At 39.6% G+C, this 17,983-nt stretch overlaps 4 non-coding genes across 4 annotated transcripts; all 4 read right to left on the bottom strand.

Annotated features, from left to right (window-relative positions):
- Positions 1 to 1,715: 1,715 nt before the first annotated feature.
- Positions 1,716 to 1,787, bottom strand: trnag-ucc (transfer RNA glycine (anticodon UCC)). Its single transcript has one exon. It is a non-coding gene; the product is annotated as a tRNA-Gly (tRNA).
- Positions 1,788 to 3,811: 2,024 nt separating this feature from the next.
- On the bottom strand, positions 3,812 to 3,883 carry trnag-ucc (transfer RNA glycine (anticodon UCC)). Its single transcript has one exon. It is a non-coding gene; the product is annotated as a tRNA-Gly (tRNA).
- Positions 3,884 to 5,896: 2,013 nt separating this feature from the next.
- trnag-ucc (transfer RNA glycine (anticodon UCC)) lies at positions 5,897 to 5,968 on the bottom strand. Its single transcript has one exon. It is a non-coding gene; the product is annotated as a tRNA-Gly (tRNA).
- Positions 5,969 to 12,182: 6,214 nt separating this feature from the next.
- Positions 12,183 to 12,254, bottom strand: trnag-ucc (transfer RNA glycine (anticodon UCC)). The gene has a single exon. It is a non-coding gene; the product is annotated as a tRNA-Gly (tRNA).
- Positions 12,255 to 17,983: the final 5,729 nt, after the last annotated feature.

Raw genomic sequence — 17,983 nt, 5'->3', positions numbered from 1 at the left:
TTTGCTTACTGGGCAGAACTATGCAGTGGAGTGACGCAGAAAACTGTACGAAGAACAATGTTTTTAACGGGCCCACAATTTCGAAGTATAAGGAGGACAAAATACAGAGCAATGTATGCATATAGTAAAGAGCTGTAAGTTTCAGGTAGATGTTACCTGAACAGAGGTGAGACAGAGAATACCCAACCCGTCTCACCTTTAGATTCCTGACCAAGATAGACCGACAAGGTACAAACTCAAGTTATGTGACCAAGTCAGAGAGTTTATTAGGCTTAACCAAGATGTACAAAGTTAATACTTAACAATGGTAATAGATATTCAGTAACACACAACACCCGTTCTTGTTTCTGTGCTTGCTGCCGCACGGACTTCTCTCCTTCTTCATCCCTTGCTGTGTTTTTTCGACTGTATTCTATCTTCTCCTTTTAAGTACCAACGTTCTTCTGTTGACCCCTCTCTAAGTGTGCTGACGATGTCCTGTAACACCCTTTCTTTTATCCTTCTTGTGGTGCAAGGATGTTACCATATTAGTTTTGAATTGTTCCAAGTGTCCTAATTGGTCCAGGTTGACATCATTGTTTGACACTAGTTAGTTAATGGTTGAATCTACACACAGTACAGATGTTTCTCGACTCTTTCTATTTTAGCAAGGATCCTAAAGGTTACATTCTTGCTGATCCCAGACATTTTTTTCTTTAATTCTGCCTTTATCTCATCTCTCTCCATGCAAGGAGTGCTGGTGACTCTCCCATTGTTCTCACAAAAAGGTTTAAACAAAGTATAGCCTTGAAAACACATTTCATAATAAAGCAAGCAACAGATCAAACAGACTTCAATATATTGATGTACAAAGCATATCATTAATCCTATTATTTTAGCTGTCCTTATTTGGCACAAACGTAAAATATGTCACGGTCCATCGCGCCCACATTGTGGATTCTCCTGCAGCTACATGACTTGCCTTTTTTTTTCCTATGGCTACGTGCATCTTCCACACTGACACATCTCTCAACATGACATTTTAACATAGTTCAGTGAAGATGACCGTCATGCTTCACAATCCAACCTTAACATTGCAGTTCTTGCATAAATGTAAGCCATGAAAATACTCTAAACTTTACACAGCGGTGAGCAGTGTTCAGGTGATACAGAAAATCTGGTGCGTTGGGCAGAGACAATCAGTTAATCTATCAAAGTCTCTTGATGTTATGCTCCTATCTATACTACTTACAACACAACTATTCTTTTGTTATTGAAAAGCTTGGATAGATTGCTCTGGATTGTGTTATCTAAGGAAGTGGTTGTTCTCCTTCCAGCAATGTGGATTGAGGGGAGATCTGATGCAGGTGTAGGTAAGTTAGACAAGGATAACCCGTTCCCATTAGTTGATGGTACAATGACTAGGAGACACAGATTGATGGTTTTGGGAAAGAGATGCAGGGAAATGTGAGGAAGCACTTTTTGCTTTACCTGCTACATTGCAACTGCAATGTCTGTCCACAAGTGTGGTGGAAGCAGAGACAATCAATGATTTCAATAGGAAATTGGAGAAACACTTGAAGGAAACAAACTTGCTCCAGGGTGACGCCAATCAAGCGGGAGAATGAATCTGATTGGATGATAAGAATATTTTATCAATTTCAATTCTGTCAAAGCTTTGACATTTTTTTCGTTTGTAAAATACTGCAACATAAAGTAAACCTGCAATTTAAGGTTGCGATGGCTGGGAATCGAACCCAGGTCAACTGCTTGGAAAGCAGTCATGCTCACCACTATACCACCATCGCTTACTGTACTGGGCTGGCCCAGCGTTTTGATTAATAGAATGCTGTACAATGGTTTCAACTTGTCCATGAGCAATCCGATTATGTTGACAGAAACACAATACTGTGAATGCTGGAAATCTGAAATAAAATCAGAAAGTGCTGCAAATATTCTGATCAATGGTCACTCACCTGAAAAGTTAAATCTGCTTCTCTCTCCAAAGATGCTGCCAGACCTGCTGAGTATTTCCAGCATTTCTTGTTTTTATTTCAGATTTCCAGCATCTGCAGTATTTTGCTTTTATTTTAGTGTTTCGAAGCGAACTGATAATTTTTGCTTACTGGGCAGAACTATGCAGTGGAGTGACGCAGAAAACTGTACGAAGAACAATGTTTTTAACGGGCCCACAATTTCGAAGTATAAGGAGGACAAAATACACAGCAATGTATGCATATAGTAAAGAGCTGTAAGTTTCAGGTAGATGTTACCTGAACAGAGGTGAGACAGAGAATACCCAACCCGTCTCACCTTTAGATTCCTGACCAAGATAGACCGACAAGGTACAAACTCAAGTTATGTGACCAAGTCAGAGAGTTTATTAGGCTTAACCAAGATGTACAAAGTTAATACTTAACAATGGTAATAGATATTCAGTAACACACAACACCCGTTCTTGTTTCTGTGCTTGCTGCCGCACGGACTTCTCTCCTTCTTCATCCCTTGCTGTGTATTTTCGACTTTATTCTATCTTCTCCTTTTAAGTACCAACGTTCTTCTGTTGACCCCTCTCTAAGTGTGCTGACGATGTCCTGCAACACCCTTTCTTTTATCCTTCTTGTGGTGCAAGGATGTTACCATATTAGTTTTGAATTGTTCCAAGTGTCCTAATTGGTCCAGGTTGACATCATTGTTTGACACTAGTTAGTTAATGGTTGAATCTACACACAGTACAGATGTTTCTCGACTCTTTCTATTTTAGCAAGGATCCTAAAGGTTACATTCTTGCTGATCCCAGACATTTTTTTCTTTAATTCTGCCTTTATCTCATCTCTCTCCATGCAAGGAGTGCTGGTGACTCTCCCATTGTTCTCACAAAAAGGTTTAAACAAAGTATAGCCTTGAAAACACATTTCATAATAAAGCAAGCAACAGATCAAACAGACTTCAATATATTGATGTACAAAGCATATCATTAATCCTATTATTTTAGCTGTCCTTATTTGTCACAAACGTAAAATATGTCACGGTCCATCGCGCCCACATTGTGGATTCTCCTCCAGCTGCATGACTTGCCTTTTTTTTTCCTATGGCTACGTGCATCTTCCACACTGACACATCTCTCAACATGACATTTTAACATAGTTCAGTGAAGATGACCGTCATGCTTCACAATCCAACCTTAACATTGCAGTTCTTGCATAAATGTAAGCCATGAAAATACTCTAAACTTTACACAGCGGTGAGCAGTGTTCAGGTGATACAGAAAATCTGGTGCGTTGGGCAGAGACAATCAGTTAATCTATCAAAGTCTCTTGATGTTATGCTCCTATCTATACTACTTACAACACAACTATTCTTTTGTTATTGAAAAGCTTGGATAGATTGCTCTGGATTGTGTTATCTAAGGAAGTGGTTGTTCTCCTTCCAGCAATGTGGATTGAGGGGAGATCTGATGCAGGTGTAGGTAAGTTAGACAAGGATAACCCGTTCCCATTAGTTGATGGTACAATGACTAGGAGACACAGATTGATGGTTTTGGGAAAGAGATGCAGGGAAATGTGAGGAAGCACTTTTTGCTTTACCTGCTACATTGCAACTGCAATGTCTGTCCACAAGTGTGGTGGAAGCAGAGATAATCAATGATTTCAATAGGAAATTGGAGAAACACTTGAAGGAAACAAACTTGCTCCAGGGTGACGCCAATCAAGTGGGAGAATGAATCTGATTGGATGATAAGAATATTTTATCAATTTCAATTCTGTCAAAGCTTTGACATTTTTTTCGTTTGTAAAATACTGCAACATAAAGTAAACCTGCAATTTAAGGTTGCGATGGCTGGGAATCGAACCCAGGTCAACTGCTTGGAAAGCAGTCATGCTCACCACTATACCACCATCGCTTACTGTACTGGGCTGGCCCAGCGTTTTGATTAATAGAATGCTGTACAATGGTTTCAACTTGTCCATGAGCAATACGATTATGTTGACAGAAACACAATACTGTGAATGCTGGAAATCTGAAATAAAATCAGAAAGTGCTGCAAATATTCTGATCAATGGTCACTCACCTGAAAAGTTAAATCTGCTTCTCTCTCCAAAGATGCTGCCAGACCTGCTGAGTATTTCCAGCATTTCTTGTTTTTATTTCAGATTTCCAGCATCTGCAGTATTTTGCTTTTATTTTAGTGTTTCGAAGCGAACTGATAATTTTTGCTTACTGGGCAGAACTATGCAGTGGAGTGACGCAGAAAACTGTACGAAGAACAATGTTTTTAACGGGCCCACAATTTCGAAGTATAAGGAGGACAAAATACACAGCAATGTATGCATATAGTAAAGAGCTGTAAGTTTCAGGTAGATGTTACCTGAACAGAGGTGAGACAGAGAATACCCAACCCGTCTCACCTTTAGATTCCTGACCAAGATAGACCGACAAGGTACAAACTCAAGTTATGTGACCAAGTCAGAGAGTTTATTAGGCTTAACCAAGATGTACAAAGTTAATACTTAACAATGGTAATAGATATTCAGTAACACACAACACCCGTTCTTGTTTCTGTGCTTGCTGCCGCACGGACTTCTCTCCTTCTTCATCCCTTGCTGTGTATTTTCGACTTTATTCTATCTTCTCCTTTTAAGTACCAACGTTCTTCTGTTGACCCCTCTCTAAGTGTGCTGACGATGTCCTGCAACACCCTTTCTTTTATCCTTCTTGTGGTGCAAGGATGTTACCATATTAGTTTTGAATTGTTCCAAGTGTCCTAATTGGTCCAGGTTGACATCATTGTTTGACACTAGTTAGTTAATGGTTGAATCTACACACAGTACAGATGTTTCCCGACTCTTTCTATTTTAGCAAGGATCCTAAAGGTTACATTCTTGCTGATCCCAGACATTTTTTTCTTTAATTCTGCCTTTATCTCATCTCTCTCCATGCAAGGAGTGCTGGTGACTCTCCCATTGTTCTCACAAAAAGGTTTAAACAAAGTATAGCCTTGAAAACACATTTCATAATAAAGCAAGCAACAGATCAAACAGACTTCAATATATTGATGTACAAAGCATATCATTAATCCTATTATTTTAGCTGTCCTTATTTGTCACAAACGTAAAATATGTCACGGTCCATCGCGCCCACATTGTGGATTCTCCTCCAGCTGCATGACTTGCCTTTTTTTTTCCTATGGCTACGTGCATCTTCCACACTGACACATCTCTCAACATGACATTTTAACATAGTTCAGTGAAGATGACCGTCATGCTTCACAATCCAACATTAACTTTGCAGTTCTTGCATAAATGTAAGCCATGAAAATACTCTAAACTTTACACAGCGGTGAGCAGTGTTCAGGTGATACAGAAAATCTGGTGCGTTGGGCAGAGACAATCAGTCAATCTATCAAAGTCCCTTGAAGTTATGCTCCTATCTATACTACTTACAACACAACTATTCTTTTGATATTGAAAAGCTTGGATAGATGGCTCTGGATTGTGTTCTCTAAGTAGGTGGTTGTTCTCCTTCCAGCAATGTGGATTGAGGGGATATCTGATGCAGGTGTAGGTAAGTTAGACAAGGATAACCCGTTCCCATTAGTTGATGGTACAAGGACTAGGAGACACAGATTGATGGTTTTGGGAAAGAGATGCAGGGAAATGTGAGGAAGCACTTTTTGCTTTACCTGCTCCATTGCAACTGCAATGTCTGTCCACAAGTGTGGTGGAAGCAGAGACAATCAATGATTTCAATAGGAAATTGGAGAAACACTTGAAGGAAACAAACTTGCTCCAGGATGACGCCAATCAAGCAAGAGAATGAATCTGATTGGATGATAAGAATATTTTATCAATTACAATTCTGTCAAAGCTTTGACATTTTTTCTTTTGCAAAATACTGCAAACCTGCAATTTAAGGTTGCGATGGCTGGGAATCGTACCCAGGACAACTGCTTGGAAGGCAGCTATGCTCACCACTATACCACCATCACTTACTGTACTATGTTGGTCCAGCGTTTTGATTAATAGAATGCTGTACAATGGTTTCAACTTGTACCTGAGCAATGCGATTATGTTAACAGAAACACAACACTGTGAATGCTGGAAATCTGAAATAAAATCAGAAAGTGCTGCAAATATTATGATCAATGGTCACTCACCTGAAAAGTTAAATCTGCTTCTCTCTCCACAGATGCTGCCAGACCTGCTGAGTATTTCCAGCATTTCTTGTTTTTATTTCAGATTTCCAGCATCTGCAGTATTTTGCTTTTATTTTAGAGTTTAGTAGCGAACTGATCCTTTTTGCTTACTGGGCAGAATTATGCAGTGGAGTGACGCAGAAAACTGTACGAAGAACAATGTTTTTAACGGGCCCACAATTTCGAAGTTTAAGGAGGACAAAATACACAGCAATGTATGCATATAGTAAAGAGCTGGAAGTTTCAGGTCGATGTTACTTGAACAGAGGTGAGACAGAGAATACCCAACCCGTCTCACCTTTAGATGCCTGACCAAGATAGACCGACAAGGTACAAACTCAAGTTATGTGACCAAGTCAGAGAGTTTATTAGGCTTAACCAAGATGTACAAAGTTAATACTTAACAATGGTAATAGATATTCAGTAACACACAACACCCGTTCTTGTTTCTGTGCTTGCTGCCGCACGGACTTCTCTCCTTCTTCATCCCTTGCTGTGTTTTTTTGACTATATTCTATCTTCTCCTTTTAAGTACCAACGATCTTCTGTTGACCCCTCTCTAAGTGTGCTGACGATGTCCTGTAACACCCTTTCTTTTCTCCTTCTTGTGGTGCAAGGATGTTACCATATTCGTTTTGAAATGTTCCAAGTGTCCTAATTGGTCCAGGTTGACATCATTGTTTGACACTAGTTAGTTAATGGTTGAATCTACACACAGTACAGATGTTTCCCGATTCTTTCTATTTTAGCAAGGATCCTAAAGGTTACATTCTTGCTGATCCCAGACATCTTTTTAGTTTAATTCTGCCTTTATCTCATCTCACTCCATGCAAGGAGTGCTGGTGACTCTCCCATTGTTCTCACAAAAAGGTTTAAACAAAGTATAGCCTTGAAAACACATTTCATAATAAAGCAAGCAACAGATCAAACAGACTTCAATATATTGATGTACAAAGCATATCATTAATCCTATTATTTTAGCTGTCCTTATTTGTCACAAACGTAAAATATGTCACGGTCCATCGCGCCCACATTGTGGATTCTCCTCCAGCTGCATGACTTGCCTTTTTTTTCCTATGGCTACGTGCATCTTCCACACTGACACATCTCTCAACATGACATTTTAACATAGTTCAGTGAAGATGACCGTCATGCTTCACAATCCAACATTAACATTGCAGTTCTTGCATAAATGTAAGCCATGAAAATACTCTAAACTTTACACAGCGGTGAGCAGTGTTCAGGTGATACAGAAAATCTGGTGCGTTGGGCAGAGACAATCAGTTAATCTATCAAAGTCCCTTGAAGTTATGCTCCTATCTATACTACTTACAACACAACTATTCTTTTGATATTGAAAAGCTTGGATAGATGGCTCTGGATTGTGTTATCTCAGTAAGTGGTTGTTCTCCTCACAGCAATGTGGATTGAGGGGAGATCTGATGCAGGTGTAGGTAAGTTAGACAAGGATAACCCGTTCCCATTAGTTGATGGTACAAGGACTAGGAGACACAGATTGATGGTTTTGGGAAAGAGATGCGGGGAAATGTGAGGAAGCACTTTTTGCTTTACCTGCTCCATTGCAACTGCAATGTCTGTCCACAAGTGTGGTGGAAGCAGAGACAATCAATGATTTCAATAGGAAATTGGAGAAACACTTGAAGGAAACAAACTTGCTCCAGGATGACGCCAATCAAGCAAGAGAATGAATCTGATTGGATGATAAGAATATTTTATCAATAACAATTCTGTCAAAGCTTTGACATTTTTTTCTTTTGCAAAATACTGCAACATAAAGTAAACATGCAATTTAAGGTTGCGATGGCAGGGAATCGAACCCAGGTAAACTGCTTGGAAGGCAATATGCTCACCACTATACCACCATCGCTTACTGTACTGTGATGGTCCAGCGTTTTGATTAATAGAATGCTGTACAATGGTTTCAACTTGCACCTGAGCAACACGATTATGTTCACAGAAACACAATACTGTGAATGCTGGAAATCTGAAATAAAATCAGAAAGTGCTGCAAATATTCTGATCAACGGCCACTCACCTGAAACGTTAACTCCGCTTCTCTCTCCACAGATGCTGCCAGACCTGCTGAGTATTTCCAGAATTTCTTGTTTTTATTTCAGATTTCCAGCATCTGCAGTATTTTGCTTTTATTTTAGAGTTTAGTAGCGAACTGATCCTTTTTGCTTCCTGGGCAGAACTATGCAGTGGAGTGACGCAGAAAACTGTACGAAGAACAATGTTTTTAACGGGCCCACAATTTCGAAGTTTAAGGAGGACAAAATACACAGCAATGTATGCATATAGTAAAGAGCTGTAAGTTTCAGGTAGATGTTACTTGAACAGAGGTGAGACAGAGAATACCCAACCCGTCTCACCTTTAGATTCCTGACCAAGATAGACCTACAAGGTACAAACTCAAGTTATGTGACCAAGTCAGAGAGTTTATTAGGCTTAACTAAGCTATACAAAGTTAATACTTAACAATGGTAATAGATATTCAGTAACACACAACACCCGTTCTTGTTTCTGTGCTTGCTGCCGCACGGACTTCTCTCCTTCTTCATCCCTTGCTGTGTTTTTTTGACTATATTCTATCTTCTCCTTTTAAGTACCAACGATCTTCTGTTGACCCCTCTCTAAGTGTGCTGACGATGTCCTGTAACACCCTTTCTTTTATCCTTCTTGTGGTGCAAGGATGTTACCATATTACTTTTGAATTGTTCCAAGTGTCCTAATTGGTCCAGGTTGACATCACTGTTTGACACTAGTTAGTTAATGGTTGAATCTACACACAGTACAGATGTTTCCCGACTCTTTCTATTTTAGCAAGGATCCTAAAGGTTACATTCTTGCTGATCCCAGACATGTTTTTCTTTAATTCTGCCTTTATCTCATCTCTCTCCATGCAAGGAGTGCTGGTGACTCTCCCATTGTTCTCACAAAAAGGTTTAAACAAAGTATAGCCTTGAAAACACATTTCATAATAAAGCAAGCAACAGATCAAACAGACTTCAATATATTGATGTACAAAGCATATCATTAATCCTATTATTTTAGCTGTCCTTATTTGTCACAAACGTAAAATATGTCACGGTCCATCGCGCCCACTTTGTGGATTCTCCTCCAGCTACATGACTTGCCTTTTTTTTTCCTATGGCTACGTGCATCTTCCACACTGACACATCTCTCAACATGACATTTTAACATAGTTCAGAGAAGATGACCGTCATGCTTCACAATCCAACCTTAACATTGCAGTTCTTGCATAAATGTAAGCCATGAAAATACTCTAAACTTTACACAGCGGTGAGCAGTGTTCAGGTGATACAGAAAATCTGGTGCGTTGAGCAGAGACAATCAGTTAATCTATCAAAGTCTCTTGATGTTATGCTCCTATCGAGACTACTTACAACACAACTATTCTTTTGTTATTGAAAAGCTTGGATAGATGGCTCTGGATTGTGTTATCTAAGTAAGTGGTTGTTCTCCTTCCAGCAATGTGGATTGAGGGGAGATCTGATGCAGGTGTAGGTAAGTTAGACAAGGATAACCCGTTCCCATTAATTGATGGTACAAGGACCAGGAGACACAGATTGATGGTTTTGGGAAAGAGATGCAGCGAAATGTGAGGAAGCACTTTTTGCTTTCCCTGCTCCATTGCAACTGCAATGTCTGTCCACAAGTGTGGTGGAAGCAGAGACAATCAATGATTTCAATAGGAAATTGGAGAAACACTTGAAGGAAACAAACTTGCTCCAGGGTGAAGCCAATCAAGCGGGAGAATGAATCTGATTGGCTGATAAGAATATTTTATCAATTTCAATTCTGTCAAAGCTTTGACATTTTTTTCGTTTGTAAAATACTGCAACATGAAGTAAACCTGCAATTTAAGGTTGCGATGAGCTGGAATCAAACCCAAGTCAACTGCTTGGAAGGCAGCTCTGCTCACCACTATACCACCATCGCTTACTGTACTGTGTTGGTCCAGCGTTTTGATTAATAGAATGCTGTACAATGGTTTCAACTTGCACCTGAGCAACACGATTATGTGAACAGAAACACAATACTGTGAATGCTGGAAATCTGAAATAAAATCAGAAAGTGCTGCAAATATTCTGATCAACGGTCACTCACCTGAAACGTTAACTCCGCTTCTCTCTCCACAGATGCTGCCAGACCTGCTGAGTATTTCCAGCATTTCTTATTATTATTTCAGATTTCCAGCATCTGCAGTATTTTGCTTTTATTTTAGAGTTTGGTAGCGAACTGATCCTTTTTGCTTACTGGGCAGAACTATGCAGTGGAGTGACGCAGAAAACTGTACGAAGAACAATGTTTTTAACGGGCCCACAATTTCGAAGTTTAAGGAGGACAAAATACACAGCAATGTATGCATATAGTAAAGAGCTGTAAGTTTCAGGTAGATGTTACCTGAACAGAGGTGAGACAGAGAATACCCAACCCGTCTCACCTTTAGATTCCTGACCAAGACAGACCGACAAGGTACAAACTCAAGTTATGTGACCATGTCAGAGAGTTTATTAGGCTTAACCAAGATGTACAAAGTTAATACTTAACAATGGTAATAGATATTCAGTAACACACAACACCCGTTCTTGTTTCTGTGCTTGCTGCCGCACGGACTTCTCTCCTTCTTCATCCCTTGCTGTGTTTTTTTGACTATATTCTATCTTCTACTTTTAAGTACCAGCGATCTTCTGTTGACCCCTCTCTAAGTGTGCTGACAATGTCCTGTAACACCCTTTCTTTTATCCTTCTTGTGGTGCAAGGATGTTACCATATTAGTTTTGAATTGTTCCAAGTGTCCTAATTGGTCCAGGTTGACATCATTGTTTGACACTAGTTAGTTAATGGTTGAATCTACACACAGTACAGATGTTTCCCGATTCTTTCTATTTTAGCAAGGATCCTAAAGGTTACATTCTTGCTGATACCAGACATTTTTTTCTTTAATTCTGCCTTTATCTCATCTCTCTCCATGCAAGGAGTGCTGGTGACTCTCCCATTGTTCTCACAAAAAGGTTTAAACAAAGTATAGCCTTGAAAACACATTTCATAATAAAGCAAGCAACAGATCAAACAGACTTCAATATATTGATGTACAAAGCATATCATTAATCCTATTATTTTAGCTGTCCTTATTTGTCACAAACGTAACATATGTCACGGTCCATCGCGCCCACTTTGTGGATTCCCCTCCAGCTACATGACTTGCCTTTTTTTTCCTATGGCTACGTGCATCTTCCACACTGACACATCTCTCAACATGACATTTTAACATAGTTCAGAGAAGATGACCGTCATGCTTCACAATCCAACCTTAACATTGCAGTTCTTGCATAAATGTAAGCCATGAAAATACTCTAAACTTTATACAGCTGTGAGCAGTGTTCAGGTGATACAGAAAATCTGGTGCGTTGGGCAGAGACAATCAGTTAATCTATCAAAGTCTCTTGAAGTTATGCTCCTATCTCTACTACTTACAACACAACTATTCTTATGCTATTGAAAAGCTTGGATAGATGGCTCTCGATTGTGTTATCGAAGTAGGTGGTTGTTCTCCTTCCAGCAATGTGGATTGAGGGGAGATCTGATGCAGGTGTAGGTAAGTTAGACAAGGATAACCCGTTCCCATTAGTTGATGGTACAAGGACTAGGAGACACAGATTGATGGTTTTGGGAAAGAGATGCCGGGAAATGTGAGGAAGCAACTTTTGCTTTACCTGCTACATTGCAACTGCAATGTCTGTCCACAAGTGTGGTGGAAGCAGAGACAATCAATGATTTCAATAGGAAATTGGAGAAACACTTGAAGGAAACAAACTTGCTCCAGGGTGACGCCAATCAAGCGGGAGAATGAATCTGATTGGATGATAAGAATATTTTATCAATTTCAATTCTGTCAAAGCTTTGACATTTTTTTCGTTTGTAAAATACTGCAACATAAAGTAAACCTGCAATTTAAGGTTGCGATGGCTGGGAATCGAACCCAGGTCAACTGCTTGGAAGGCAGCTATGCTCACCACTATACCACCATCGCTTACTGTACTGCTATGGTCCAGCGTTTTGATTAATAGAATGCTGTACAATGGTTTCAACTTGCACCTGAGCAACACGATTATGTTGACAGAAACACAACACTGTGAATGCTGGAAATCTGAAATAAAATCAGAAAGTGCTGCAAATATTCTGATCAATGGTCACTCACCTGAAACGTTAACTCTGCTTCTCTCTCCACAGATGCTGCCAGACCTGATGAGTATTTCCAGCATTTCTTATTATTATTTCAGATTTCCAGCATCTGCAGTATTTTGCTTTTATTTTAGAGTTTAGTAGCGAACTGATCCTTTTTGCTTACTGGGCAGAACTATGCAGTGGAGTGACGCAGAAAACTGTACGAAGAACAATGTTTTTAACGGTCCCACAATTTCGAAGTTTAAGGAGGACAAAATACACAGCAATGTATGCATATAGTAAAGAGCTGTAAGTTTCAGGTAGATGTTACCTGAACAGAGGTGAGACAGAGAAACCCAACCCGTCTCACCTTTAGATTCCTGACCAAGACAGACCGACAAGGTACAAACTCAAGTTATGTGACCATGTCAGAGAGTTTATTAGGCTTAACCAAGATGTACAAAGTTAATACTTAACAATGGTAATAGATATTCAGTAACACACAACACCCGTTCTTGTTTCTGTGCTTGCTGCCGCACGGACTTCTCTCCTTCTTCATCCCTTGCTGTGTTTTTTGACTATATTCTAGCTTCTCCTTTTAAGTACCAACGATCTTCTGTTGACCCCTCTCTAAGTGTGCTGACGATGCCCTGCAACACCCTTTCTTTTATCCTTCTTGTGGTGCAAGGATGTTACCATATTAGTTTTGAATTGTTCCAAGTGTCCTCATTTGTCCAGGTTGACATCATTGTTTGACACTAGTTAGTTAATGGTTGAATCTACACACAGTACAGATGTTTCCCGATTCTTTCTATTTTAGCAAGGATCCTAAAGGTTACATTCTTGCTGATCCCAGACATTTTTTTCTTTAATTCTGCCTTTATCTCATCTCTCTCCATGCAAGGAGTGCTGGTGACTCTCCCATTGTTCTCACAAAAAGGTTTAAACAAAGTATAGCCTTGAAAACACATTTCATAATAAAGCAAGCAACAGATCAAACAGACTTCAATATATTGATGTACAAAGCATATCATTAATCCTATTATTTTAGCTGTCCTTATTTGTCACAAACGTAACATATGTCACGGTCCATCGCGCCCGCTTTGTGGATTCCCCTCCAGCGACATGACTTGCCTTTTTTTTCCTATGGCTACGTGCATCTTCCACACTGACACATCTCTCAACATGACATTTTAACATAGTTCAGAGAAGATGACCGTCATGCTTCACAATCCAACCTTAACATTGCAGTTCTTGCATAAATGTAAGCCATGAAAATACTCTAAACTTTACACAGCGGTGAGCAGTGTTCAGGTGATGCAGAAAATCTGGTGCGTTGGGCAGAGACAATCAGTTAATCTATCAAAGTCTCTTGAAGTTATGCTCCTATCTATACTACTTACAACACAACTGTTCTTATGCTATTGAAAAGCTTGGATAGATGGCTCTGGATTGTGTTATCTAAGTAGGTGGTTGTTCTCCTTCCAGCAATGTGGATTGAGGGGAGATCTGATGCAGGTGTAGGTAAGTTAGACAAGGATAACCCGTTCCCATTAGTTGATGGTACAAGGACCAGGAGACACAGATTGATGGTTTTGGGAAAGAGATGCAGCGAAATGTGAGGAAGCACTTTTTGCTTTCCCTGCTCCATTGCAACTGCAATGTCTGTCCACAAGTGTGGTGGAAGCAGAGACAATCAATGATTTCAATAGGAAATTGGAGAAACACTTGAAGGAAACAAACTTGCTCCAGGGTGAAGCCAATCAAGCGGGAGAATGAATCTGATTGGCTGATAAGAATATTTTATCAATTTCAATTCTGTCAAAGCTTTGACATTTTTTTCGTTTGTAAAATACTGCAACATGAAGAAAACCTGCAATTTAAGGTTGAATTGGCCAAGAATCGAACGCAGGTCAATTGCTTGGAAGGCAGCTATGCTCACCACTATACCACCATCGCTTACAATACTGCACTGGTCCAGCGCTTTGATTAATAGAATGCTGTACAATGGTTTCAACTTGCACCTGAGCAACACGATGATGTTAACAGAAACACAATACTGTGAATGCTGGAAATCTGAAATAAAATCAGAAAGTGCTGCAAATATTCTGATCAATGGTCACTCACCTGAAACGTTAACTCTGCTTCTCTCTCCACAGATGCTGCCAGACCTGCTGAGTATTTCCAGCATTTCTTATTATTATTTCAGATTTCCAGCATCTGCAGTATTTTGCTTTTATTTTAGAGTTTAGTAGCGAACTTATCCTTTTTGCTTACTGGGCAGAACTATGCAGTGGAGTGACGCAGAAAACTGTACGAAGAACAATGTTTTTAACGGGCCCACAATTTCGAAGTTTAAGGAGGACAAAATACACAGCAATGTATGCATATAGTAAAGAGCTGTAAGTTTCAGGTAGATGTTACCTGAACAGAGGTGAGACAGAGAATACCCAACCCGTCTTACCTTTAGATTCCTGACCAAGATAGACCGACAAGGTACAAACTCAAGTTATGTGACCATGTCAGAGAGTTTATTAGGCTTAACCAAGATGTACAAAGTTAATACTTAACAATGGTAATAGATATTCAGTAACACACAACACCCGTTCTTGTTTCTGTGCTTGCTGCCGCACGGACTTCTCTCCTTCTTCATCCCTTGCTGTGTTTTTTGGACTATATTCTATCTTCTCCTTTTAAGTACCAACGATCTTCTGTTGACCCCTCTCTAAGTGTGCTGACGATGTCCTGTAACACCCTTTCTTTTATCCTTCTTGTGGTGCAAGGATGTTACCATATTACTTTTGAATTGTTCCAAGTGTCCTAATTGGTCCAGGTTGACATCATTGTTTGACACTAGTTAGTTAATGGTTGAATCTACACACAGTACAGATGTTTCCCGATTCTTTCTATTTTAGCAAGGATCCTAAAGGTTACATTCTTGCTGATCCCAGACATTTTTTCTTTAATTCTGCCCTTATCTCATCTCTCTCCATGCAAGGAGTGCTGGTGACTCTCCCATTGTTCTCACAAAAAGGTTTAAACAAAGTATAGCCTTGAAAACACATTTCATAATAAAGCAAGCAACAGATCAAACAGACTTCAATATATTGATGTACAAAGCATATCATTAATCCTATTATTTTAGCTGTCCTTATTTGTCACAAAAGTAAAATATGTCACGGTCCATCGCGCCCACTTTGTGGATTCTCCTCCAGCTACATGACTTGCCTTTTTTTTTCCTATGGCTACGTGCATCTTCCACACTGACACATCTCTCAACATGACATTTTAACATAGTTCAGAGAAGATGACCGTCATGCTTCACAATCCAACCTTAACATTGCAGTTCTTGCATAAATGTAAGCCATGAAAATACTCTAAACTTTATACAGCTGTGAGCAGTGTTCAGGTGATACAGAAAATCTGGTGCGTTGGGCAGAGACAATCAGTTAATCTATCAAAGTCTCTTGAAGTTATGCTCCTATCTATACTACTTACAACACAACTATTCTTATGCTATTGAAAAGCTTGGATAGATGGCTCTGGATTGTGTTATCTAAGTTAGTGGTTGTTCTCCTTACAGCAATGTGGATTGAGGGGAGATCTGATGCAGGTGTAGGTAAGTTAGACAAGGATAACCCGTTCCCATTAGTTGATGGTACAAGGACTAGGAGACACAGATTGATGGTTTTGGGAAAGAGATGCCGGGAAATGTGAGGAAGCACTTTTTGCTTTACCTGCTACATTGCAACTGCAATGTCTGTCCACAAGTGTGGTGGAAGCAGAGACAATCAATGATTTCAATAGGAAATTGGAGAAACACTTGAAGGAAACAAACTTGCTCCAGGGTGACGCCAATCAAGCGGGAGAATGAATCTGATTGGATGACAAGAATATTTTATCAATTTCAATTCTGTCAAAGCTTTGACATGTTTTTCGTTTGGAAAATACTGCAACATAAAGTAAACCTGCAATTTAAGGTTGCGATGGCCGAGAATCGAACCCAGGTCAACCGCTTGAAAGGCAGCTATGCTCACCACTATACCACCATCACTTACTGTACTATGCTGATCCAGCGTTTTGATTAATAGAATGCTGTACAATGGTTTCAACTTGCACCTGAGCAACACGATGATGTGAACAGAAACAAAATACTGTGAATGCTGGAAATCTGAATTAAAATCAGAAAGTGCTGCAAATATTCTGATCAATGGTCACTCACCTGAAACGTTAACTCTGCTTCTCTCTCCACAGATGCTGCCAGACCTGCTGAGTATTACCAGCATTTCTTATTATTTCAGATTTCCAGCATCTGCAGTATTTTGCTTTTATTTTACAGTTTAGTAGCGAACTGATCCTTTTTGCTTATTGGGCAGAACTATGCAGTGGAGTGACACAGAAAACTGTACGAAGAACAATGTTTTTAACGGGCCCACAATTTCGAAGTTTAAGGAGGACAAAATACACAGCAATGTATGCATATAGTAAAGAGCTGTAAGTTTCAGGTAGATGTTACCTGAACAGAGGTGAGACAGAGAATACCCAACCCGTCTCACCTTTAGATTCCTGACCAAGATAGACCGACAAGGTACAAACTCAAGTTATGTGACCATGTCAGAGAGTTTATTAGGCTTAACCAAGATGTACAAAGTTAATACTTAACAATGGTAATAGATATTCAGTAACACACAACACCCGTTCTTGTTTCTGTGCTTGCTGCCGCACGGACTTCTCTCCTTCTTCATCCCTTGCTGTGTTGTTTTGACTATATTCTATCTTCTCCTTTTAAGTACCAACGATCTTCTGTTGACCCCTCTCTAAGTGTGCTGACGATGTCCTGTAACACCCTTTCTTTTATCCTTCTTGTGGTGCAAGGATGTTACCATATTAGTTTTGAATTGTTCCAAGTGTCCTAATTGGTCCAGGTTGACATCATTGTTTGACACTAGTTAGTTAATGGTTGAATCTACACACAGTACAGATGTTTCCCGATTCTTTCTATTTTAGCAAGGATCCTAAAGGTGACATTCTTGCTGATCCCAGACATTTTTTTCTTTAATTCTGCCTTTATCTCATCTCTCTCCATGCAAGGAGTGCTGGTGACTCTCCCATTGTTCTCACAAAAAGGTTTAAACAAAGTATAGCCTTGAAAACACATTTCACAATAAAGCAAGCAACAGATCAAACAGACTTCAATATATTGATGTACAAAGCATATCATTAATCCTATTATTTTAGCTGTCCTTATTTGTCACAAACGTAAAATATGTCACGGTCCATCGCGCCCACTTTGTGGATTCTCCTCCAGCTATATGACTTGCCTTTTTTTTTCCTATGGCTACGTGCATCTTCCACACTGACACATCTCTCAACATGACATTTTAACATAGTTCAGTGAAGATGACCGACATGCTTCACAATCCAACCTTAACATTGCAGTTCTTGCATAAATGTAAGCCATGAAAATACTCTAAACTTTATACAGCTGTGAGCAGTGTTCAGGTGATACAGAAAATCTGGTGCGTTGGGCAGAGACAATCAGTTAATCTATCAAAGTCTCTTGAAGGTATGCTCCTGTCTATACTACTTACAACA

This window comes from Heterodontus francisci, chromosome 45, assembly GCF_036365525.1.
Source record: "Heterodontus francisci isolate sHetFra1 chromosome 45, sHetFra1.hap1, whole genome shotgun sequence".
NCBI lineage: Eukaryota > Metazoa > Chordata > Chondrichthyes > Heterodontiformes > Heterodontidae > Heterodontus > Heterodontus francisci.
Note: the sequence above shows the minus strand (reverse complement) of the source record. Positions and strands in the feature narration are given on the sequence as shown.